The sequence below is a fragment of the Schistocerca cancellata genome, chromosome 4 (genome assembly GCF_023864275.1).
Source record: "Schistocerca cancellata isolate TAMUIC-IGC-003103 chromosome 4, iqSchCanc2.1, whole genome shotgun sequence".
Lineage (NCBI taxonomy): Eukaryota > Metazoa > Arthropoda > Insecta > Orthoptera > Acrididae > Schistocerca > Schistocerca cancellata.
This window is the reverse complement of record NC_064629.1, coordinates 777,883,217-777,910,806: the sequence shown is the minus strand read 5'-3', so window position 1 is coordinate 777,910,806 and position 27,590 is coordinate 777,883,217. Positions and strand designations below refer to the sequence as shown.

The 27,590-nt window shown below is 43.8% G+C and overlaps 1 protein-coding gene and 1 pseudogene across 1 annotated transcript in view; both read left to right on the top strand.

Moving 5' to 3' along the window:
* LOC126184960 (glutamate [NMDA] receptor subunit 1) overlaps nt 1–27,590 on the top strand; it is a 513,057-nt gene that overhangs the window by 292,644 nt on the left and 192,823 nt on the right. The gene's annotated exons all lie outside the window — the stretch shown is intronic.
* LOC126185788 (5S ribosomal RNA) lies at nt 22,382–22,499 on the top strand (annotated as a pseudogene).

Below are 27,590 nucleotides of genomic sequence, written 5' to 3'. Positions count from 1 at the left end.
AGTGTAAATAAAAAAAAGCTCGTAAGATTCGTGGAAGTCTAGTACGATTCTAGGTGTCGAGAACACTTCCCCTACCATGTGGAACACCTGTTCTCAGATGGTTCAGATTCCCGAACTTAAACTTCTGTGGACAACTGAGTTTACTGTTAACAGTCAACTTGGATTTAGTGGTTAATTGTTTCGCGAAAAATTGTACAATGTTTTATGAGAAACATTAATGATGAAGTGCAGCAGTAGTCGGCATTGGTGACCAATTCCGATATGCCTGGTATTATAACCATCTTATCTGAAATAACATACTGTCAAAGTCACAGTTTGGATTTCTAAAGGGTTCTGATATTGAGATGACTATCTACACTTACTGTGAAAATGTGCTTAACTCATTAGACAAAACATTGCAGGCAACTGGTATATTTTGTGACCTGTCAAGGGCATTTGACTGTGTAAATCACAATATCCTTTTAAGTAAATTAGAATATTATAGTGTAACAGGAAATGCCGCAAAAATGGTTCAAATCTTATATATCTGGCAGGAAACAAAGGGTGTTATTAGGAAAGAGACATGTAGCAAGCTATCATGCGCCATCCAACTTGGAATTAGTTACATATGGGGTCCCACAACGTTCCACTTCAGAACCCTTACTTTTTCTTGTGTATATCAATGACCTTTCATCAGTAACATTACCAGAAGCCACGTTCGTTTTGTTTGCCGATGATACAAACATTCCAATAAATAACAAATCAAGTGTAGTGTTAATAAAATAGCTAATAAAATATTTGTGGACATTAATCACTGGTTCCTAGCCAATTCTTTGTCTCAAAACTTTGAAAAACACACCACATGAACTTCAGAACTTGTAAGGGGTGTCCTATGAGTATATGCCTAACATACGATGACAAGCAGATAGAAGAAGTGGACAGTGTTCAATTCTTGGGATTACAGCTTGATAATAAATTCAACTGGGAGGAGCACACCACAGAACTACTGAAGCGTCTTAACAAATCTCTATTTGCAATGCGAATTGTGTCAGACATAGGGGATATAAAAATCAAAAAGGTGGCATACTATGCTTACTTTCATTCCATAATGTCATATGGGATTATTTTTTGGGGCAATTCATCAAGACAAGCTAAAAATTTCCGGGCACAAAAACGTGCAGTAAGAGTTATATATGGTGTGAACACAAGAACATCTTGCAGAAGCCTGTTTAGGAAACTAGGGATACTAACTACTGCTTCCCAATATATTTATTCCTTAATGAAATTTGTCATTAAAAATATATCACTTTTTCAAACCAACAGCTCTATTCACGGAATCAATATTAGAAATAAGAATAATCTTCACAAGGATTTAAAGTCACTTACTCTTGTACAAAAAGGTGTGCATTATTCAGGAACACACATTTTCAATAACTTGCCAGCAGCCATAAAAAGCTTAACAACCAATGAAATTCAGTTTAAGAGAAGCCTAAAGGATTTATTGGTGGCCAACTCCTTCCACTCCATTGATGAATTTCTCGGTAAAACCAACTGATTTGTGTATATATATATTGTGCAAAAGTTATATTGTACTTTATATATATATATATATATATATATATATATATATATATATATATATATATAAAGTACAATATAACTTCTGCACAATTTCATTGCAGTAATGTGTTCATTGTAAATAAGTATTTAGTAGTTGTATTACATTTATTACCTTATAAATAAAAAAAACCTTTTTTATTTTAAATTCAGTGCATTACTATTTGTAAAATGTTTCTTTCATTTAGCGTTCATTAAAAAATGGTGACCATGCCACTTGGGACCTGTAGAATGGTACATTAGCTTATTTGTTTGAGTTGTAAATACTTGTCATGTATTGTTGTTTTTCTGACATGTTCTACATCCTGGAGTACCTCCTCACTACGGATCAATTGGAATGAAAGTAAATCAAATCTAATCTAATCAATACCGCGGTTCGATCGCGTCCGCATTGTTACTTCGTGCCAAGAAGGGTTCTCAACAAGGGAAGTGTCCAGACGTCTCGGAGTGAACCAAAGCGATGTTGTTTGGACATGGAGGAGATACAGAGAGACTGTCGATGACATGCATCGCTCAGACCACCCAAGGGCTACTACTGCAGTGGATGACCGCTACCTACGGATTATAGCTCGGAGGAACCCTGACAGCAACGCCACAATGTTGAATAATGCTTTTCGTGCCGGCACAGGACGTCGTGTTACCACTCAAACTGTGGGCAACAGGCTACGTGATTCGCAACTTCACTCCCGACGTCCAAGGCGAGGTCCATCTTTGCAACCATACCATGCAGCGCGGTACAGAAGGGGCCCAACAACATGCCGAATGGACGGCTCAGGATGGGCATCACGTTCTCTTCACCGATGAGTGTCGCATATGCCTTCAACCAGACAATCGTTGGAGACGTGTTTGGAGGCAACCCGGTCAGGCTGAACACCTTAGACACACTCCAGTGAGTGTAGCAAGGTGGAGGTTCCCTGCTGTTTTGAGCTGGCATTATGTGGGACCAACGTACGGCGCTGGTGGTCATGGAAGGCGCCGTAACGGTTGTACGATACGTGAATGCCATCGGCCGACCGATAGTGCAACCATCCCGGCAGCATATTGGCGAGGAATTTGTCTTCATGGACGATAATTCGAGCCCCCACCGTGCACATCTTGTGAATTACTTCCTTCAGGATAACGACATCGCCCGATTAGAGCGGCCAGCGTGCTCTCCAGATATGAACCTTATCGAACATGCCTGGAATAGACTTTGAAAAGGGCTGTTTATGGACGGCGTGACCCACCAACCCTTCTGAGGGATCTACGCCGAATCGCCGTTGAGGAGTGGGACAATCTGGACCAACAGTACCTTGATGAACTTATGGATTGTATGCCACGACGAATACAGACATGCATCAATGTAAGAGGACGTGGTACTGGGTATCAGAGGTACCGGTGTGTACAGCAGTCTGGACCACCACCTCTGAAGGTCTCGCTGTATGGTGGTACAACATGCAATGTTTGGTTTTCTTGAGCAATAAAAAGGACGGAAATTATGTTTATGTTGATCTCTATTCCAGTTTTCTGTACAGGTTCCGGAACTCTCGAAACCCAGGTGATGCAAAACATTTTTCGTGTGTTTATTTAGTTCGATAAATGTAAGAAACGTTACTCCTTATATTGTTTATATAGCATATTTTATTTTATTTAGAGTTACAGTAACGAGCTATGGTTTTTTAAATAGTACACTATTTGTTTCATCGTGTAGCTGATACATTTAAACCAAGTGTATGTGAACCAGTTCAAATCAAGTTTCCACCAATTTTAGCTAGAGAAAGGTTGAATAAGTGAGAGATTCAAAGGTTTGCCCATTTTCGTGAATACACAGCTCAATGTGGCTTCTAAACAAGTTGCAGACGAGATGTATAGCTGTCGGTGCCACGGAACGACAAGCTTCCTCGGTGTGCTGTTTGAAGTTCTCTGCGATTGTGCGTTCGGAGGTGTAAAGTGGTCTAGGGTGTAGGACCACTTCTATGTGGGGCTGGGTCGTGGCAGTGAGTAGAGTTGGTGGAAATAGGCCTTAGATAGCTCAGGCAGATAACATCAAAACGTTAAAACATTTCATTAGCACTCATTTGTGTGCCCTGGTAGCGTCTCGGTGGAGGCGGTGACCCACATTCTCGAGCACATCGGGAGGCGGCGGAGAACTGACGTTTACCGCGCTGTGACGTAAGCGCCCTGCAGTGCTGACTCCAGTGGCTTTACGCTGCGGCGTGTGGCCTCGTTATTGGGCACGGATGCCCGCAGTCGGAGCCAGTGTTGTTGAAGACTGCCGAGTTTCGTGCAGCGGATGCCATTCTCCGATGAAACTCGCCCCAGCGAGTGACGCCTGCACCTGCACGGAAGGTTGAGTAGCGGCACCGTCCAGCTCCCCAGCTGCTTCCCTCCAGGGAAGGGCCAGGCAGCTACTTTAACTGGCCCAGATGCTGGAGGCAGACTAGTACCTTCGTTCGAGGATGACGACTTGCCACTAGCAGACGGTGCGCCAGTAGAGGCCCGAACTTCTAGTGGCTGCGGGCCGTCCCCCTAGTCGTCTTGCGTGGCCCTCCAGTCTCTCTTGGTGATGCTGGACTGCTAACGCCCCGGCCTACGTGTTGTGCCAACGCGCTGCTTCCAGCTGTTCCCAGTATAACAAATCCTTGTCCTGGGCGTGTGGTAAGGGCTTGCCTCGCGCTGTAAGAGTCCCATTCTAACGCCGCGGTTGCAGTATTGAGATTCGTGCCCTAGTCTGCCTCGTGCTGTCTAAAATGACCCCGATGATGCATTCGACATTCCAGCACATGAGCATCCTCCGACTGCCTTCCACTGCTGCGGTAGAACTGCTTATTTCCTTAGCGATGCCATCCCCGCTCCGAAAGACCTTGGTCCCCAGGTCTCTTTTTAGACCGGTGTGCAACGGAACTCGGCATACGTTGACTTAATGTACGATATTTTGCAATATTTCGCCTAAGCACTAGGTGGATTAAACCGTGAGGTTCAGATGCTGTGAATTTACTCTACTGATTTAGCTCTTAGGCTCCACAGTCATACGCACTCTACAATTATCCTAGGCTTACCTTAATAACTAGTATTTCCCATTTTCTACTAAATGTTTATAACACAACTTATAACTACACACTACTCCTTCCTTATTCTGCCATGGCACCATGGCCTCTGATCTCGTGTGGCTTGACGTGGGGCCCTATACTCAATGCAGAAGTGTTCACCGTCATCCTAAATACTAGTGTATACACTGAGATGACAAAAGCCATAGGACTGCGATATGTACTGTACATGTCCAGAAGATGGTAGTATTGCGTACACAAGGTATAGAACGACAGTGCATAGGCGGAATTGTCATTTGTGCTCAGGTGATTCATGTGAAAAGGTTTCCGACGTGATTATGGCCGCACGACGGAAATTAACGGACTTTGAACACGGAATGGTAGTTGGAGCTAGAAGCATTGGGACATTTCATTTCGGAAATCATTAGGGAATTACAGTGTCAAGAGTGTGCCGAGAATACCAGATTTCAGGCATTACCTCTGATCATGGACAACGCAGTGGCCGACGGCCTTCACTTAACGACCGAGAGCAGCGGCGTTCGCATAGAGTTGTCAGTGAAATAAGAAATGAAATCATTGTGTGTCTCTGATGACCAGCAGTCCTCACCGGGGAAAGTTCCACCGCCGAGTTGCAAGTCTTTTCATTTGACGACACACTGCACGACTTTCGTGTCAATGATGATGAAAGGATGAAGAGGAAAACACAACAAACGCACCCCGAGGGGATAAAACCTCCAAGCCGGCCGGGAGTCGATCCCAGGCCCACTGTGTGACAGCCAAACATGCTGACCTCGCAGCTAATGGTACGGACAGAGTTGTCATTGCCAACAGACAAGCAACACTGAGTGAAATAATAATAGAAATCCAAGTGGGACGTACGAAGAAGGTATCTGTTACGACGATGCGACGAAATTTGGCGTTAATGGGCTACGGCAGCAGACGACCGACGCGAATGCCTTTGCTTACAGCACGACATCGCGTGCAGTTCCTCTCCTGGGCTTGTGACTATATCGGTTGAACCCTAGACGACTGCGAAACCGTGTCCTGGTCATGAGAGTCCCGATTCCAGTTGGTAAGAACTGATGGCAGGTTACGAGTATGACGTAGACCCCACGAGGCCATGGATCCCAGTTGTCAATAAGGCACTGTGCGAGCTGCGGGTGGCTCGATAATGGGGTGGTTTGCGTTTACATGGAATGGACTGGATTCTCTGGTGCAAATGAACAGATCATTGATTGGAAATGGTTATTTTTAGCTACTTTGAGACAATTTACAGGCATACAGCGAGACCTTCAGAGGTGGTGGTCCAGACTTCATGTTTCCAAAAAACGATGGAATTCTAATGGATGACAATGCGTCATGCCACTGGGCCACAGTTATTCACGATTGGTTTGACGAACGTTTTGGATAATTCGGGTGAATGATTTGGCCACCCACGTCGCCCAACGTGAGTCCCACTAAACTTTTATGGGACACAATTGACGGGCACAAAATCCTGTATTGGCAACATTTTCGCACTTATGGGTAGCTTTAGAGGCAGCTTAATATTTCTGCATGAGACTCCCATCGACTTGTTGAGTCCATGTCATGTCCAGTTGCTGCACTACGCTGGTCAAGAGGATGTCCGACACGAAATAAGGAGGTATTCCTTCACTTTCGTCACCGCAGTGTACATTTCTCAATACGACTCATTGTACAAGTTTCATGCACACAACAATATTAATTCTGTCCATTTACATTTTCTGTCACACATACACGGTTAATGATGCAGTCTTTTGGGATCTGTACTTCCAGGGGTTCATTTGGTCGGTCGTCTCTCCATCGCAGCTAAATGAAGGCTGCACGAAACAGAGTCACATCTATTAGGATGCCAGAAGCTGTGACACTCAATGTCACAATACTTCCCGATACTTCTGCAGATGCGGTAGTGCCTGTTCTGTCGAGATATACCCTTCTTAGGTCTCGGTTAGCTTGTTCAGGGAGAGGATTGGTTCAGGTTTCAACGTATTATTGAGATAGGTCAAATCTGTGCTGGGAACACTTGCAACGATTTTTCTGGCCAGTATAGCTGTGACTTACGTTCAAGCTGGTAGTCCTTGTACTATCAGGTCAGAGATGGGAAGTCGGTCGCTTTATGTAGCACGTTGTTCCGTTAATTAACAACCCAAACAATCCATTACCGTGTAAATCTACCGTAAGCCTACCCCATTCGTAGCATATCGCTACTGTGTTGTAAATCGGTTGTCTTCCCACTTGCTGGAAATAGGGTTGTGGCTCCCAAATGTCACGCGGACGAATCTGTCCATCTCTTTTGACTAGGTACAACTGAACTTCACATGTGCCTGTGCTAGTCAGGATTACTGGAGTCGAGCAGACTGTAACACTATCTTTCTGACAGTGCTGAAGTTTCTGCAATGTCATTACCGTATGGGCAACGGCCTTGCCGCAGTGGATACGCCGATTCCCGTGAGATCACCGAAGTTAAGCGCTGTCGGGCGTGGTCGGCACTTGAATGGGTGACCATCCAGGCCGCCATGCGCTGATACCATTTTTCGGGGTGCACTCAGCCTCGTAATGCCAATTGAGGAGCTACTCGACAGAATAGTAGCGGCTTCGGTCAAGAATACCATCATATCGACCGGGAGAGCGGTGTGCTGACCCCTCGCCCCTCCTATCCGCATCCTCCACTGAGGATGACACGGCGGTCGGATGGTCCCGGTAGGCCACTCGTGGCCTGAAGACGGAGTGCATTACAGTATGCTTATACCTGTCCAACGATATTAGGAAGATGCCTCCCGTCCTGATCCACACAAATTTTCCCGTCTCTCACTGTAATGGGTAAGCATTAATGGTGAAACACCTGAACCGTGTTTGTCCTCTTATAACCGGGAACCAAAACTACACGTATGGCTGTGCTTGATCTGTCCTAACTTCCACCGTTGCTATGTGATGATACAGGGGTAAATTTTACCTGAGGAGCTCTGCAATAAGTTCCAACTCACTTTCTGCAACACACCCTAGTATTGTTCTGGTAGTAACAATGCTGAACTAAGCTGTCCATACATGACAGGGTGAATGGCTTCCTGCAGATCTGCTATACCCATTCGTAAGTCCCAGAGGCTGTCGGCCAACGACTATAATAGTCTTTCAATTGTAGCCCTCGTATCTAACATTTCTATTCGAGTCTGTAAAATTCTTAGAACCAGGTTGATGGCGTCGACTGATGACTTTTCACACTCCATCATCTCCATCGTAATTTTTTGTAGTGCACGGATGTTATTCATCACCTCCTGCTCCAAGCTTGTCATTTGTGTGGTATGCCACTCCACTACTGATTTGCTACCCCTGGCCATTTTCTTCAGCCCTTACACGGTTATGTTTATCTCCCTAACATTGCTCTTATCTATCTTCTGAATACTGTTTTCAATGATCATCCCACAGCATCCAAACAAGCTTGCTTCCGTTTTCAATCTACCAGTCGTCAAATCCTTTCTACCTCTCCTCTGCATATTCTGCAGTTACTCTATTGCAAAAATCTCAGCTCCGCTCTTCCTTCTTCATAGAATCTGCTCCAAATCTCTTAGACAATTTTATTTTGTCCGCTTGAATCGTCTCTGCATCTCGTGTTGCAATTACCAACACCTCCTCTCTGGTAGCCCGTTATTATATTGAAAACCTTGGTCCCGGCGGTGCTGTCCATGACATGATTACCCTTTGTCAGCTGCACAAACACAACTGACAAATACACTACCTCAACACTTTCCACTACCTCACATGCTTACATTTTTTTTTTTTTTTGTCATCAGTCTACTGACTGGTTTGATGCGGCCCGCCACGAATTCCTTTCCTGTGCTAACCTCTTCATCTCAGAGTAGCACTTGCAACCTACGTCCTCAATTATTTGCTTGACGTATTCCAATCTCTGTCTTCCTCTACAGTTTTTGCCCTCTACAGCTCCCTCTAGTACCATGGAAGTCATTCCCTCATGTCTTAGCAGATGTCCTATCATCCTGTCCCTTCTCCTTGTCAGTGTTTTCCACATATTCCTTTCCTCTCCGATTCTGCGTAGAACCTCATCATTCGTTACCTTATCAGTCCACCTAATTTTCAACATTCGTCTATAGCACCACATCTCAAATGCTTCGATTCTCTTCTGTTCCGGTTTTCCCACAGTCCATGTGTCACTACCATACAATGCTGTACTCCAGACGTACATCCTCAGAAATTTCTTCCTCAAATTAAGGCCGGTATTTGATATTAGTAGACTAGACCTCTCTTGGCCAGACATGCCTTTTTTGCCATAGCGAGTCTGCTTTTGATGTCCTTCTTGCTCCGTCCGTCATTGGTTATTTTACTGCCTAGGTAGCAGAATTCCTTAACTTCATTGACTTCGTGACCATCAATCCTGATGTTAAGTTTCTCGCTGTTCTCATTTCTACTACTTCTCATTACCTTCGTCTTTCTCCGATTTACTCTCAAACCATACTGTGTACTCATTAGACTGTTCATTCCGTTCAGCAGATCATTTAATTCTTCTTCACTTTCACTCAGGATAGCAATGTCATCAGCGAATCGTATCATTGATATCCCTTCACCTTGTATTTTAATTCCACTCCTGAACCTTTCTTTTATTTCCATCATTGCTTCCTCGATGTACAGATTGAAGAGTAGGGGCGAAAGCCTACAGCCTTGTCTTACACCCTTCTTAATACGAGCACTTCGTTCTTGATCGTCCACTCTTATTATTCCCTCGTGGTTGTTGTACATACTGTATATGACCCGTCTCTCCCTATAGCTTACCCCTACTTTTTTCAGAATCTCGAACAGCTTGCACCACATACCGAGCCATATTCCATGCTCAACGTCAGTGTTCGTTCCAAATGGCGCAAACTATGCACACATCTCCTCCAATTATCAGATTCTGGCGCCGTGAAAACACTGTTCACTAAACACAACAAAACAGCAAAGCAAAAGCCAATTATTAGGAAGACATTTAACTGTAACCCTGGCATAACACTTCTTTCGTAACTTAACCACTCTGCCTGAGCGTCTGCTTTAAACACTGAATCAACGAATACTCCTCTAAAGCAGTTGTCGTTGTTGTTGTTGTTGTGTTCTTCAGTCCTGAGACTGGTTTGATGCAGGTCTCCATGCTACTCTATCCTGTGCAAGCTTCTTCATCTCCCAGTACCTACTGCAGCCTACATCCTTCTGAATTTGCTTAGTGTATTCATCTCTTGGTCTCCCTCTACGATTTTTACCCTCCACGCTGCCCTCCAGTACTAAATTGGTGAGCCCTTGATGCCTCAGAACATGTCCTACCAATTGATCCCTTCTTCTAGTCAAGTTGTACCATAAACTTCTCTTCTCCCCAATCCTATTCAATACCTCATCACTAGTTATGTGATCTACCCATCTAATCTTCAGCATTCTTCTGTAGCACCACATTTCGAAAGCTTCTATTCTCTTCTTATCTAAACTATTTATCGTACACGTTTCACTTCCATACAAATACTTTCAGAAACGACTTCCTGGCACTTAAATCTATACTCGATGTTAACAAATTTCTCTTCTTCAGAAACGCTTTCCTTGCCATTGCCAATCTACATTTTATATCCTCTCTACTTCGACCATCATCAGTTATTTTACTCCCCAAATAGCAAAACTCCTTTACTACTTTAAGTGTCTCATTTCCTAATCTAATTCCGGCTTAATTCGACTACATTCCATTATCCTTGTTTTGCTTTTGTTGATGTTCATCTTTCAAGATAATGTCAATTCCGTTCAACTGCTCTTCCAAGTCCTTTGCTGTCTCTGACAGAATTAAAATGTCATCGGCGAACCTCAAAGTTTTTATTACTTCTCCATGGATTTTAATACCTACTCCGAACTTTTCTTTTGTTTCCTTTACTGCTTGCTCAGTATACAGATTGAATAGCATCGTGGAGAGGCTACAACCCTGCCTCACTACCTTCCCAACCACTACTTCCCTTTCATGTCCCTCAACTCTTGTAACTGCCATCTGCTTTCCGTACAAATTGTAAATAGCCTTTCCCTTCCTGAATTTTACCCCTGCCACCTTCAGAATTTGAAAGAGAGTATTCCAGTCAACATTGTCAAAAGCTTTCTCTAAGTCTACAAATGCTAGAAACGTAGGTTTGCCTTTTCTTAATCTTTCTTCTAAGATAAGTCGTAGGACCAGTATTGCCTCACGTGTTCCAACATTTCTACGGAATCCAAACTGATCTTCCCCGAGGTCGGCTTCTACCAGTTTTCCCATTCGTCTGTAAAGAATTCGCGTTAGTATTTTGCAGCTGTGACTTATTAAACTGATAGTTCAGTAATTTTCACATCTGTCAACGCCTGCTTTCTTTGGGATTGGAATTATTATATTCTTCTTGAACTCTGAGGTAATTTCGCCTGTCTCGTACATCTTGCTCACCAGATGTTTTGTCAGGACTGGCTCTCCCAAGGCTGTCAGTAGTTCTAATGGAATGTTGTCTACTCCTGGGGCCTTGTTTCGACTTAGGTCTTTCAGTGCTCTGTCAAACCCTTCGCGCAGTATCATATCTCCCATTTCATCTTCATCTACCTCCTCTTCCAATTCCATAATATTGTCCTCAAGAACATCACCCCTGTATGGACCCTCTATATACTCCTTCCACCTTTTTGCTTTCCCTTCTTTGCTTAGAACTGGGTTTCCGTCTGAGCTCCTGATATTGATGCAAGTGGTTCTCTTTTCCCCAAAGGTCTCTTTAATTTTCCTGTAGGCAGTATCTATCTCACCCCTCGTGAGATAAGCCTCTACATCCTTACATTTGTCCTCTAGCCATCCCTGCTTATCCATTTTGCGCTTCCTGTCTATCTCGTTTTTGAGACTTTTGTATTCCTTTTTGCCTGCTTCACTTACTGCATTTTTGTATTTTCTCCTTTCATCAATTAAATTCAGTATCTCTTCTGTTACCCAAGGATTTCTACTAGCCTCGTCTTTTTACCTACTTGATCCTCTGCTGCCTTCACTACTTCATCCCTCAGAGCTACCCATTCTTCTTCTACTGTACTTCTTTCCCCCATTCCCGTCAGTTGTTCCCTTATGCTCTCCCTGAATCTCTGTACAACCTCTGGTTCTTTCAGTTTATCAAGGTCCCATCTCCCTAAATTCCCACCTTTTTGCAGTTTCTTCAGTTTTAATCTACAGTTCATAACCAATAGATTGTGGTCAGAGTCCACATCTGCCCCTGGAAATGTCTTACAATTTAAAACCTGGTTCCTAAATCTCTGTCTTACCATTATATAATCTATCTGAAACCTTCTAGTATCTCCAGGGTTCTTCCATGTACACAACCTACTTTCATGATTCTTGAACCAAGTGTTAGCTATGATTAAGTTATGCTCTGTGCAAAATTCTACCAGGCGGCTTCCTCTTGCATTTCTTAGCCACAATCCATATTCAGCTACTACGTTTCCTTCTCTCCCTTTTCCTACTACCGAATTCCAGTCACCCATGACTAATAAATTTTCGTCTCCCTTCACTATCTGAATAATTTCTTTTATCTCATCATACATTTCATCAATTTCTTCATCATCTGCAGAGCTAGTTGGCATATAAACTTGTACTACTGTGGTAGGCGTGGGCTTCGCGTCTATCTTGGCCACAATAACGCGTTCACCATGCTGTTTGTAGTAGCTTACCCGCACTCCTATATTTTTATTCATTATTAAACCTACTCCTCCATTACCCCTATTTGATTTTGTATTTATAACCCTGTATTCACCTGACCAAAAGTCTTGTTCCTCCTGCCACCGAACGTCACTAATTCCCACTATATCTAACTTTAACCTATCCATTTCCCTTTTTAAATTTTCTAACCTACCTGCCCGATTAAGGGATCTGACATTCGACGCTCCGATCCGTAGAACGCCAGTTTTCTTTCTCCTGATAACGACGTCCTCCTGAGTAGTCCCCGCCCGGAGATCTGAATGGGTGACTATTTTACCTCCGGAATATTTTACCCAAGAGGACGCCATCATCATTTAATCATACAGTAAAGCTGCATGCCCTCGGGAAAAATTACGGCTGTAGTTTCCCCTTGCTTTCAGCCGTTCGCAGTACCAGCACAGCTAGGCCGTTTTGGTTATTGTTACAAGGCCAGGTCAGTCAATCATCCAGACTGTTGCCCTTGCAACTACTGAAAAGGCTGCTGCCCCTCTTCAGGAACCACACGTTTGTCTGGCATCTCAACAGATACCCCTCCGTTGTGGTTTGCACCTACTGTACGGCTATTTGTATCGTTGAGGCACGCAAGCCTCCCCACCAACAGCAAGTCTACATGCTGGCACGGAAGCGTCTTCCGACTCCCTTTCACTGCTGAGGCTGACGTGCTAGTTTCTGTGGTAACGCCCAAAAATAGTGGCGGCGTTACAGGTTATATAAAGACATTTCTTTAGATATCCCCACAAAAAGAAATCTGCTGGTGGTAAACCGAGGGACCGTGCGGTCTATTCCTGAGGTCTACAACGTCCTTACCGTCTTCCAGAAAACCGGTTGTATTTCCCGCGCAACACCATGCCCTAAATGGATCGAGTGCCCGTCATGGTGCATGCAACTACGGCCTTTCGTGTCTAGACTGACAGTTTCAATGACGGCTCCAAAATTATTGACGTTAAAGGTCGATACGACTTACATGTTAGAGGACGTGGGAAATGGTGCGACCTGATAATTTCATGTCCAATGATTCCACACCGTATCTTAATGGACCACCTCCTTTGATGATCGACATGATGCACCAGCCTAGGATTCTCTGTTATCCAGTAATACGTATTATGACGCTTCACTGCTCCAAAATTTGCCAGCAAGGATTCATCAGAGAGCATAGCACTTCGTAAGGCATCCGGAGTGAAATTATTCACGGCCCATTCGATGAAATTGAGTCCCATTAAAATCGTTGCCATGCAGCTTAAGCTTAATGTGAAGGGCAGTTGTGGGGAAAGCAGTCCCTGGGATTCGATCCGCTGGCCCCAGCCCCGCTGCTGCCATCGCTCGACGCGTATCTCTGCCAGCGCGGTGACAATAGGCCCCTGTCCTCTTCAGCTGCGACGACGGGAGCGGATTTCCACGTAAATTACCGTTGTGTTTTGAGTACACTCAATGTTGGGTTCCAGACATTGCTTAGTTGAAAACCGTTGTCTTTATTTACTAGTTCCTTTTGAAGCTGCATTTCTACGGCATTTATTAGAATGCAGTCCCAGAAAGTGTCGAACTGTTGCAACAACTTGGTGTGATCCTAACGCCTGACACGCCCGTGGGAGATGCAGTTCTCTGCCGGAGCGGGCGTCGTCGGCTGTTCGTTTTCTGTGTGTCGTTTATGCTCGCCTGCACTGCCAGATAGCCTGACCTACATACGAGGGTCACTGCAACAGAAATGCACACTATTTTTTTAAAAAAATATCCATCTTTTGTTCTACATGTTTGAAAGTTTTACAGTGTGTAGATACATCCTTTAGGAAAGATATTTTCATTTCTCCACATAATTTCCATCCCTCTCAGCTGCCTTCCGCCATCTTGGAACCAGTGCCTGTATACCCGCACGGTAAAATTCTGGACCAACCTGTTGGAGCCACTGTTTGGCAGCATGCACAGGGGAGACCATTTTCAAACCTTGTTCCACGAAGAGAATCTTTGTTTCCCAATGAGATGATAGTCACATGGAGCTAGGTCAGGACTGTAAGGCTGGTGTCTCAGTGTTGTCCACCCGAGTTATGTGATCGCTTCCATGGTTTCTGACTGACATGTGGCGGTGCATTGTCGTGCAACAGCAAAACATCCTGCTTTTACCGATGTGGTCGAACACGACTCAGTCGAGCTTGCAGTTTCTTCTGTGTCGTCACATGTGTATCAGAATTTATGGTGGTTCCACTTGGCATGATGTCCAAAAGCAAGATTCCTTCGGAATCGAAAAACACCGTAGCAGAAGGTGTGGTTTTGAATTTCTTTTTTTTCCTCGGTGAATTTGCATGATGCCACTCCATTGATTGCCTCTTCGTCTCTGGAGCCATATTTCATCACCTGTCACAATTCTTCCAAGAAATTCATCTCCACCATTCTCGTACTGTTCCAAAAGTTCGCTGCATACCGTTTTTCTTGTTTCTTTGTGAGCCACTGTCAACATCCTGGGAACCCACCTGGCACAAACCTATTTAACGCCAACACTTACAGTATTCTGCAAACACTTCCTTCCCCTATCCCAACGTAGAATGACAATTCGTTCATTGTGATGCGTCTGACAGTAGTCACAAATTCGTTAACTCTCTGCACATTGGACTGTGTGCAGTAGGAGGCCTGCCACTGCGAGGACAATCCTCAATATTGCCGTGCCCGCTTTCATCACGTAACCTGCTTGCCCACCGACTAACTGTACTGCGATCGACAGCAGCATCTCCACACACCTCTTTCAACCTCTTGTGGATGTTTCCCACTGTCTCGTTTTCACAGCTCAGTAATTCTATAACAGCACGTTGCTTCTGACGAACGTCAAGTGTAGCAGCCATCTTGAACACATGCTGTGACGGCGCCACTCACGGGAACAGGTTGAACTAAGTTTGAAAATAGCGGGAAGGATGTATCTACACACAGTAAAACTTTCACACATGCAGAATGAAAACTGTATTTTTACAGAAATACTGTGCATTTCTTATGGAGTGACCCTCGTAAATTTCCCTGCCCTGGCAGCGGTTGCAATAGACTCCTAGTTTCCGAAGTCTAGGTCATGCTTGACTGATCCCAATAAGGCTTTCGTCTCTGCTCGTTGGCGGAACAGACACGTGACGTTATGTTTCTGGTGCATCCTTCCGATTTTGCTGAGGTGTTCCAGGCGTATGAAAAAATTGCCGACGCAACAAGTTCATCTTCACCTTCAGTAGGCTGTAGTCAATGCTTCTTTGGTCTGATGGCACGTTGTCTCTGGCAGTTGCTGTAACCGTTCGCATAGACACTGCCTGTAGATGCTGCAATTCGGCTGTTAGACTGTCTGGGTCCAAGATTTCGTGTGCTCTGCGCACTAGTGTGCTTAGGGCACCTACTCGTTGTGATGGTGCATGACACCTGGCGGCATCCAAGTACAAATCTGTATACGTCGGTTTACAGCAGATGCTGTGTTCGCCTAGACCTTAAGGTAGTCTTTAAGTCCACAAGGAAGGAAAGGCACTCTGCCCAATTGTTAGTAATACAGGCATACCTAACAAAGATATTCATCCCCTTTGCCAGTACCAGTGTGGAATAAGGCACATTTCATCCAGCAGCTTCAGAAATTTCGACTGGGCCAAGAAGAGCTAACGGTGTGCTTTAACGTAACTGTTTGTACTTGTGCTTATGTTAACCTACTTTTTATTTGAAGGAAAGTACTAGGAACAGACGAAGTGGCGATGAGCTGCCCCCTATCATCAGTGGTGGCCAAAATATTTACGGAGGCATTCAAGAAAGAAGCCCTTGAGCTTTTTTAATATGTACATGATACATTCGTAATCTGGCCACACGGGTGACATCATTTACAAGACTTCCTACAAAGCCTGAATTCGCTGCACCTAACATCAAATTCCTGATGGAGACAGAAGAAATAGTGAACTTTCACTTCTGTATGTGATCGTCAAATGAAGTACAGATAACACGCTAGGAGAAAGCGTATACCATAAACTGGCATTTGCACTTGCAGCTGTCATGCATCTTCGCAACAAGAAAATGTTCTAAGCACACTAGTGCACAGGGCACGCGAATTCTCGGACGAAGACGGTCAAACAGCGAAATTGCAGAACCTGCAGGCAGTATTCCATACAAACGGTTACACCGACTGCCAAATACAACGTGTCATGAAACCAAAGTAGCTGAGATCACAGCCTGCTGTGGACAAAGGGACACTTGCAAGATCACCACAAGGCTCCAAATTGAAGTTCGATAGAAGAGTTAACTCTAGCTGGGTCTACGTGAGACATAACTCGCATGAACCCAATTATTTCTTAAAATTGTTACACAGCGGAAATGCTAGTTTTTTAATGACAATTAATTGTTTAAGTAATAAGAAACCAGGCCCAGGTAAACGGGTTACAGCCTCGGTACCTCTACTTTTACAGTATGTAGCATGAAATGAGATATAATTTCTATATACTTACATTAAATTCAAGGGCCAGTGGAATTACAACATTTATTTTCTCTGTATGCGTTCACATGATGTCAACAAGGTACAGTTATTTGATGTCACAAAATCTGATGCAATAAAGAGAGCATACCATAAACAAACGTTCATACATATAATTAGCACAGTACAAGGGCCACGAAACCATTCTGGTAATAGTCGCGCAAGTTAATAATACCATATTGGATATGAAAGATAACCACAGAATTTATCATTAGTAGCTGGTTGTGTGAGTGATTGCACGAATCTGACCACGATGTTATCCATAATCCCAGGCACCACACTTTACCCAGCAATTCATTGGTGACCCACACGAACATTTACATGTAAGAAACGATGGTTACAAATTGAATAAAATCGATGGTCTGATCGCACCTAAGTTTAACCCCGTGCCGCAGACACATCTTACCAACTGACTGCTGAAAAATAAAGGTGCAAGACGTGCACTCTCGCAACTGGATGATCCTCAGACATCAATTGTTGGATGGTCAGATTTTCCTCATCTCGGATGTCCTTCACATCTACAAACGTCACCTGTTTGAAATTTTCTAGTTCCGGAGCGAGCACGAAAAGTGCTTAAAGAAACTCAAGACCTGAGACAATTACACGCCAAGAGTGCTTTTCACCTTATCCTCCGAGACTCCTCAGCTTCTCCACTCCAGAGTTCTGCACCTTCCACTATCAATCGGAGGGATAGCTCTCAAACTTATGTCTAATGGAATGTTTAACGACAAAGTTACATCTCCTACCTACAGACGTTTTCTGAATGAATCGATGGGCAACATTCCCACACATCAAAAAACATGCGTCCAAGTATTTCCTATGCTCAATCCAACTGGCACTTTCTGCTCCCAAAAAACAGAATACAAAGTAGAATGAGATTTTCACTCTGCAGCGGAGTGTGCGCTGATATGAAACTTCCTGGCAGATTAAAACTGTGTGCCCGACCGAGACTCGAACTCGGGACCTTTGCCTTTCGCGGGCAAGTGCTCTACGAAGTGAGCTAACGAAGCACGACTCACGCCCGGTACTCACTGCTTTACTTCTGGCAGTACCTCGTCTCCTACCTTCCAAACTTTACAGAAGCTCTCCTGCAAACCTTGCAGAACTAGCACTCCTGAAAGAAAGGATATTGCGGAGACATGGCTTAGCCACAGCCTGGGGGATGTTCCAGAATGAGATTTTCACTCTGCAGCGGAGTGTGCGCTGATATGAAACTTCCTGGCAGATTAAAACTGTGTGCCCGACCGAGACTCGAACTCGGGACCAGGCTGTGGCTAAGCCATGTCTCCGCAATATCCTTTCTTTCAGGAGTGCTAGTTCTGCAAGGTTCGCAGGAGAGCTTCTGTAAAGTTTGGAAGGTAGGAGACGAGGTACTGGCAGAAGTAAAGCTGTGAGTACCGGGCGTGAGTCGTGCTTCGGTAGCTCAGTTAGTAGAGCACTTGCCCGCGGAGGGCAAAGGTCCCGAGTTCGAGTCTCGGTCGGGCACACAGTTTTAATCTGCCAGGAAGTTTCAGAATACAAAGTATTTTACAAAAATGCGTCTGTTTCTCACTGAACATTTATCCTCTGAAAAATTTTATCTGGCCCAGCTGAAATACGAGCACTGTCCATATCTTGAGAAAGCCCCGAATCTACAGGTACTACTCCATTGTACAGACAAGGAACGCTGCTAATAGCATCATCCTGGCGCCTGCTATTGCAGCACTCAGCCGTTGTTGACTCTAGGCCAACAAAACCCTGCTGCCCTAGAAATCTTCCCTCCAGGATGGCCACCAGGTCTATGGCGACCAACTTCCTGCTTCCGCTTGTTCCCGCTGCTCACCCAGAACCACAAAACTAGCATGCAGTTAGCGTAACAAAGAACATGCACTATCTGCGCTTGAATCTACAAGAAATTAGAAGGAAAAGATGAAGTGAAACTGCGGGTGGATAACGTAAGCACTCACCAATTCTTGTAAATCAGTTTAACATCACGAGCACCATCTCGTCAGTTTTCCGAAAAACATATCAACATGAAGAAATGAATTCAAAATGACAGGACACAGCCCAGCCTCAGGCAGACTCCTCTCGTCACTTCTGCAATCGGGACAAAAATTTATTTGGGAAATGTTACACTGAACAAGGTATGATGTGCCATCACCAAATCAATTTTTCCTTTAGCCCTTGACCCCACTGAAATAAATTATCAGGTAAAGAAGCCAGAAGGTTCCCTTGCCAATATCTAAATGAGCTGCTCATATCACAATCATACACTTGAGCCATCAGTTCATTCATACACAGTGCTGGACAGTCTCCTCAATAGTTTCATCATTGTTACATTACTCAAAATGGCGGATAGTTACACTAGCTGCATTTACATTTGATAATCTTTACAATAGTAGGGTGATCGAACACACCGTCGTGTGTATTTACTTTATAAATTTTGAACTCTCTGGTCCTATCAACATTAACACTCCTCGATTACCAGATTCACGCAAATTGCTTGGTTACAGAGCGGCAATAAAGGCAGTTACACATTAATTTAACAGTATTCAACTGCTACTGCGAAATACATACACTAATGTTCACACTCACCACCTGAAACGCACTATTCATTAGACGAGGAACCAACATTAACCAAACGTATTCAGAATTTAAATTACTTATACAGAACGAAAAATACAGGGCTATTACAAATGATTGAAGTGATTTCATAAATTCACTGTAGCTCCATTCATTGACATATGGTCACGACACACTACACATACTTAGAAAAACTCATAAAGTTTTGTTCGGCTGAAGCCGCACTTCAGGTTTCTGCCGCCAGAGCGCTCGAGAGCGCAGTGAGACAAATTGGCGACATGAGCCGAGAAAGCGTATGTTGTGCTTGAAATGCACTCACATCAGTCAGTCATAACAGTGCAACGACACTTCAGGACGAAGTTCAACAAAGATCCACCAACTGCTAACTCCATTCGGCAATGGTATGCGCAGTTTAAAGCTTCTGGATGCCTCTGTAAGGGGAAATCGACGGGTCGGCCTGCAATGAGCGAAGAAACGGTTGAACGCGTGCGGGCAAGTTTCACGCGTAGCCCACGGAAGTCGACGAATAAAGCAAGCAGGGAGCTAAACGTACCACAGCCGACGGTTTGGAAAATCTTACGGAAAAGGCTAAAGCAGAAGCCTTACCGTTTACAATTGCTACAAGCCCTGATACCCGATGACAAAGTCAAACGCTTTGAATTTTCAGCGCGGTTGCAACAGCTCATGGAAGAGGATGCGTTCAGTGCGAAACTTGTTTTCAGTGACGAAGCAACATTTTTTTCTTAATGGTGAAGTGAACAGACACAATGTGCGAATCTGGGCGGTAGAGAATCCTCACGCATTCGTGCAGCAAATTCGTAATTCACCAAAAGTTAACGTGTTTTGTGCAATTTCACGGTTTAAAGTTTACGGCCCCTTTTTCTTCTGCAAAAAAACGTTACAGGACACGTGTATCTGGACATGCTGGAAAACTGGCTCATGCCACAACTGGAGACGGACAGCGCCGACTTCATCTTTCAACAGGATGGTGCTCCACCGCACTTCCATCAGGATGTTCGGCATTTCTTAAACAGGAGATTGGAAAACCGATGGATCGGTCGTGGTGGAGATCATGATCAGCAATTCATGTCATGCCTCCACGCTCTCCCGACTTAACCCCATGCGATTTCTTTCTGTGGGGTTATGTGAAAGATTCAGTGTTTAAACCTCCTCTACCAAGAAACGTGCCAGAACTGCGAGCTCGCATCAACGTTGCTTTCGAACTCATTGATGGGGACATGCTGCGCCGAGTGTGGGAGGAACTTGATTATCGGCTTGATGTCTGCCGAATCACTAAAGGGGCACATATCGAACATTTGTGAATGCCTAAAAACACTTTTTGAGGTTTTGTATGTGTGTGCAAAGCATTGTGAAAATATCTCAAATAATAAAGTTATTGTAGAGCTGTGAAATCGCTTCAATCATTTGTAATAACCCTGTAATATTGACTAACACGTAATACACGGAAATGAACCGAGAGATAATTGTTGCCATAAACGTCCAAATACATACCACAATCGCAAAAATCGGTTCCTAGAACATACATCTTCATAAACACTCTAAATTAATATACGCAACATTGAATACAATCTATTAACTGACTCGTGTGTTTGACAAAACACTAGTTGTATATTCCTGACATTGTTAGTCTGGGGGGGGGGGGGGCAATCTGCAGTGTGTGATAAATGAAGGAAATTTTACACGCCAAAATCGTTGCAAAGCATTTTATTGGATGATCGGTTTCGACACAGCTATGCTATCATCATCTGAACTTACGCTATAACATTTTTACAACATATTGTCTGTTAAGTATTGCAAGTCCCACTACCAAGAAGAACACTACGCAACGGCGTTTCGAATATAAAAGTTTTATGTACAAACATAAGTGTAACTCTGTTGCGCCTTTACATATGTTCATTTTCACAACCAGCTAGCAGTTATCAGCATTTTCTCTTCTTTACAATCTATCTGATTTCAATTTTATCAAACAAGTGGAACTACTCCATTTGCACTATGTGTTTTATAGTTTATTCTGCGTGACACTTGATATGTTTTGACATCGTCTAAGGTTTGTTTGGAAACCTTCACTTCAAGATATCAGGAGATTTGAAACACTATGCCTCAACAAACGGTTAGCTGCATTTACTTCAGTGGAGGGATAAAAACCAATCTTACATAATGGCCTCATATATCGTCATTCGCATAGAAGTAATGAAGAAGGAGCCGGAGCAAATGGAGAATCTGCAGTTGTTCGACGAATCTGAAAGCAATATGCACAGCACTAAATACAACACAGGAACTGAATCATGTGTTAAATAAAACACTAGCTACATATTCCCGAGATTGTCGGTCTGGGGGCATCTGCTGTGTATGATATCTGCAGGAAACTTAATAAGCCAAGATTGATGAAAAGCATGATGACCGGTCTCCACAGGATTATACTGTCATCATTAGATTCTATGCTATAAAATTATTACAACTTTATGTTCATCTGTGTTGCCAGTTGTTTCACACTGTATATGCACATCCCACTACCATTAAGATCACTACACATTAGTATATCAAACATAAAACTGTTATGTACAAACATAAACTTAACGATATTGAGCTGGTTACAAATGTTCACCACCAGCTGGCACTTTTCAGTTTGTATTCAAAGTCTTTTCTTTCTTTTGTAATTTGTCTGATTTTGGATTTGTCAAGCAACTGGAGTTTCTCTGTTTGCTGCAGCTCTTTTACCATTTCTTCCGCACGAAATTCTACATATTCCGCCATTGTATGACTTTAGTTTTGGCCCTCAACTTCAAAATATCAGGAGAATTGAATTAACTACACCACAACAAACTATTAGCTATATATTTGCTTCAATAATTCCCGATTCGAACCAAACTGTCATAACATTATGGTGTTATGACAGTGTTGGTCTAGTGAACTGGGATATATTGAAGGAATTATTTATGCATGAACGTTTGTTGTGGTGTAGATAATTCAATTCTCCTTATATTGAGAGGCAACGGCCTTGCCGCGGTAGATACACCGGTTCCCGTGAGATCACCGAAGTTAAGCGCTGTCGGGCGTGGTCGGTACTTGGATGGGTGACCATCCAGGCCGCCATGCGCTGTTGCCATTTTTCGGGGTGCACTCAGCCTCCTGATGCCAATTGAGGAGCTACTCGACCGAATAGTAGCGGCTTCGGTCAAGAATACCATCTTACGACCGGGAGAGCGGTGTGCTGACCCCACGCCCCTCCTATCCGCATCCTCCACCGAGGAGGATGACACGGCGGTCGGATGGTCCCGGTAGGCCACTCGTGGCCTGAAGACCGAGTGCTTTTTATATTGAGAAGTGAAGGGTACGGAACTAAACTTTCCAATGGCGGGATGTGGAGTTTCGGGCGGAATGAATGGTAAAAGAGCTGGTGCAAATGGAGAAGCTCCAGTTGGGGGACAAGAGAGGTGCCTCCACGTGCGGTGTTCTTACCACGAAGCAGAACACCCGGCGTCCCCTGGTAACAGTGCCATTGGCCTGGCCAAACCTCTCGCCACGATGACAACCAATGATTTACACAATATATTCTTTTAAGACCACCCGTTAGGCTAAACTCGATTACATCGAGAGATTTTCAACAACCAAATCAGTTTTATTGGTATCACTTTTATTTATCTGACATATATCACAAACATGACTGTAATAATTTATGCATACAAGAAACACAACGTAGTACAAACGACTGCCGACCAAGAATTGATGGCGTGAGACTAGTTACATAGAAAGACCTCACTCGAAGTGTGGAAGTGCAACAGTCTGCAAACGAAGCCTAGTGATAAAATCCGTTTGTCTAGCAGATGGTGACTACATCAAAATCCTAACTATAGAACGTGACAAATACGATGAAACTTCTGTCTACATACAATCTGCCACTAATATTGTTCTACAACCACCAGGAAATCATCACAACTAGAAAATCAAGTAATTATCGGCGAATTCAGCAGCTACCACATTGATTAGGGATATAGTGCGTGTAACAACAATTAACTTGAAGTTGAGTTGTGGGCAGAGGACCAGCAACACAAACTCATTAATCACCGAAACAAACCAAAGATATTCTATTGGTGTCGATGGGAGAAGATCTACAACCCTGCTCTCCTTTTTGCATCTGTGACATCAGTCAAATAATAAAGAAGCAGCAGTACCCTTCACACAAGACATATCAGTTATGTGCACCATTCAAACCGTTTTACAACCTCAAGTCGCACACTTCAGCTGTAGATTCAACTTTAAAAAGGACAAGTGCGATGTCTTGCCGAAATTGTTGAAGACATAGTGCTGGAAATAGATTCCCATCCAAAAAAACTGCAATGCATTCTTCAAGCTCTTGCTTAAAGCTGCTTGTCAGAGCATCCAAAGGGGCGGCAGAACCAGCTACACATCATGACACATCAAAAGAGCTACTATGCATTCTTCAATCTCCCGATTAAACCTGCGCGTCAGAGCACCCTAAGGGACTACAGAACCAGCTACACACCATGACGATGTGGAACTATACGCCGGATACTGCACAGTTTTAAAGTGGACCCTCTCTGATGCAAAGATGGGTAAGACGCTAGTGCAGAGAATAGGTCCCACTCGCAGAACTGAGTTGTGTAGGCTCATGACAGACATCGACGTTACTCACAACAGCAAGAACGCATCGCCCACAATAAAGACATTATCCAATGGCCCTCACAAACCTTTACGATTAAGAAACGTCACTGCAAGTGAAATCGCCCATCAACGCCTACTTACTGGGAAGTGCAGCAAGAAACGCCTGAAGACTACTTGTAAAGTAACAAGCGATATAAAATCAGAAACTGACAGCATCTGCCACCCCATCACAACAGAAGAGATCGCTAATTGTATCCGAGCTCTAAAAGATGGTAAAACATTTGGGGCAGCCAAGGTACGTGTAGAAATGCTATCACTGTCTCAAAAGGAGTACTGACTGCCTCCGCCAAATTTTCAACAACACACTGGCAATGTTCAACATTTCTAAGCACTGGAGACAAGCTCATGATGTCGTTCTGATCAAGCCAGGAAAATCATCAGACGACCCAAAAAAATTTCCGGCCTATATCTTTGTTCTTCCATCCGTTCGAACTACTTGAACGAATTCTTCTAGGTGATCTCACCCCAATCATAGAAGTTAAGCTCATAAAACAACAAGCTGCCTTCGGACCTGGTCGGTCTTGCACAAGGCAGGTACTGAATCTTACCTACTATATCGAGGACGGCTTAGAGAAAGGTCTTGCCACCGGTGTTTTCCTTTGTTGACCTGAGTGAGGCCTACGACACGGTAGACATTAGGACACTTCTACCAGAGGTGTCACAAGAAAAGATTATGGCTTTATGAAGATCACTGCAGAGCTTCTCAACAACAGAAGATCCTATGTTAGTTTTCAAAACATCAAAATTTAGTGGTGCAAAACAAAAATGTTCATCCCCAAGGAAGCTTACTCTTGCTTCCAAACTATTTAATGTGCACGCCAACGACCAACCACGTAATAAAGCTTGCACCTAATTTGCTTATGCTGCCGATATGGCCCCCTCTGCCCACCATAAGACATCTGAAAGCGTTCAAAGACAGCTTCCGTCTGTCCCTGAAGACATCAGAAATTATTACGAGGCCAACAGCCCGAAGCAAAACGGTAGTTAGCACTTTCCATCTCTGTAAAAAATATGCAAACTACAGTTTAAAAGTCTCACAGCAGGGAACTACTCTCAGTTACTGCTCAGCCCCTAGTTACCTCAGGGTTATTCTTAATACAAGTTTGACATTCAAGGAACATTGTGACAGTGCCATAACGAAGGTCGCAGCACGAATCAGTATCGTAAAAAAAAACTCTTAAGTCTCAAAGGCGCAAGTTGGGAAGAAGCACACATGGCTTTAGCCTTCTGCTATCCAGAAGGACAATATGATTCCCCTGTATCGTATCAGTCCAGACACTAGAGCCAGGTTGATATTGCTCTTTACCAAACTCGCCGCCAGGCGACAAGATACTTGACACTAAACCTGGCCGGATTAGCTCCACCCGTTATCAGGCGGGTAGTAACAGTGAAATCTGAAAGGAGCAAAGTCTACACTGATGACAGACAGTCCCTATATCGACGTGAATCTGTTCCTCGACGCCTTCGCAGCAGATAAAGCTTCGTCTCAAGTGCCTCAACCTTAATGAAGTCAAAGGTAGATGAGTTTCAACAGTGGCAGGAAAAACTAAAAGTAGTTGGATACCACCGAAAGAGAAGCTACACCCAGGAAATAGCCTGTCATGACCAACACGGAGATCACTAAATCGCCTTCGCGTGAGCTTTGGTCGAAGTAAAACTTACATGTTAAAATGGGGACTCTGCAATAACCAAGATGTGTTCCGTGCATGTGGGGCTGAGCAGACTGTGATTCATTCCCTTCATTGCCCTGTTTACTCTACCTCTTCAGTCATCACGATCCAAGAGGATTGGGCATCAGCAAGGTCAACAACAATGCTCCTTGCTGAGGCGCTACACTTCATTGAAATAGTTGAAATGGTTGTCATCGACACGCTAAAAACAAGAAGTTGTTTGACAAATCCAAAATCAATATACACAACACTGAATGCAACATATTAACTGAATCACGTTTTAAACCAAATACTAGTTACATATTCGTGACATTGTCCGCCTGTGGGCGATCGACCCTGTATGATAACTGGAGGAAACATCAGAAGCCAAGATCGCTAGAAAAGCATTTATTTGATGACCAGCTTCGACAGAGTTATGCTGTCGTCATGGGATAGGATGCTTTTAAAATTTTTATAACATGGTGTCCATCATTGTTCCATGTCGCTTCACATTGCATATGCACTTCGCACTACCTCGTACACCACTAGACATCGGCATATTCTTTCATCACTTCTTCTGTGCGAAATTCCACAGATTCCTCCGCCTGAGTAAGATTGACGGTGTTGTTCGGGTGAATTGGGATATATATATATATATATATATATATATATATATATATATATATGGTAAGGCACTAACTATTACCACCAAGATTAACTCCGAAAGTACTAACTCCGAAAGTATGATAGGAGCTGAAAAGTTTGTGGGACAAATGTTGCATGGGACAATGAGGGACATAATGTGACGTTGTTTCTTTGTTTCTAGGTGGGATCGCGTCAGAGATATGAAGATCAGCTTCGTTTCTTTAAATGGGATGCTATGGTTTGGTACTTATTTTCTGATAGCGCCTACCGAGCCGAAGCCAATGTTTCGTAACAGTAAGGTCTTTGAAGGTCAACGAAGGTCACAGAGGTGGCATGAACGGCCATTTACAGAAGGTGTTCGAAGTGATGACCATTGATATCAATGCAGTGGCGCAATCTTCTTATCGTAGACTGTGTGGTGTTCCTTCTCACATCAGCACTTATCGAAGCACATGCTCTGACAATTCTCTCTCGCATATCTTCAGGTGTAGTTGGAACGTCTTTATAAACAATGTCTTTCACGAATCCCCACAAGAAAAATCCAGAGGCGTCAAGTCTGGCGAAGGAACCGGCCACGATACATCTCCTCCGCGTCCAATCCAACGATTTGGAAGTTGTTTGTGCAACTCATTTCTAGCCATCAGGGAAAAATGTGCCGGACACACATCGTGTTGATACCACATTCCGTTCCTTGTTCCTAAAGATATTTCTTCCAATAACAGACCTAATGTTTCTTCCATGAATGTGGTGTATTTCCTACCATTAAGATTTCCTTCGATGAAATAGGTGCCTATAATTGTGCCCTCCAGAATCCCACACCATACATTCACCGACAACGATTTTTGGTGTGCAACTTGCCGCAGCCAACATGGATTTTCAGTTGCCCAATAGTGCATGTTATGCAAATTAACATTTCGATGATTCGTGAATGTAGCCTCGTCAGTAAATAAAATCAAATTAATAACTGTGTCATCCCTCTGAATCTGATGTTGAGCCCATGGGCAGAATTCAGTGCGATACATACAATCCATACCAGTTAATTCTTGGTGAAGACTGGTATGATAAGGATGATATTTATGACGATTCAGACCACGAACAACACTAACCTGGCTCATGTCAGCGTCCCTTGCGATTTGACGAGAACTAACACAAGGATCTCGAACCACAGTGGCAAGAGTACAAAATTCCGCTTCCTCGTTAGTAACTTCCCTTTGCCGGAT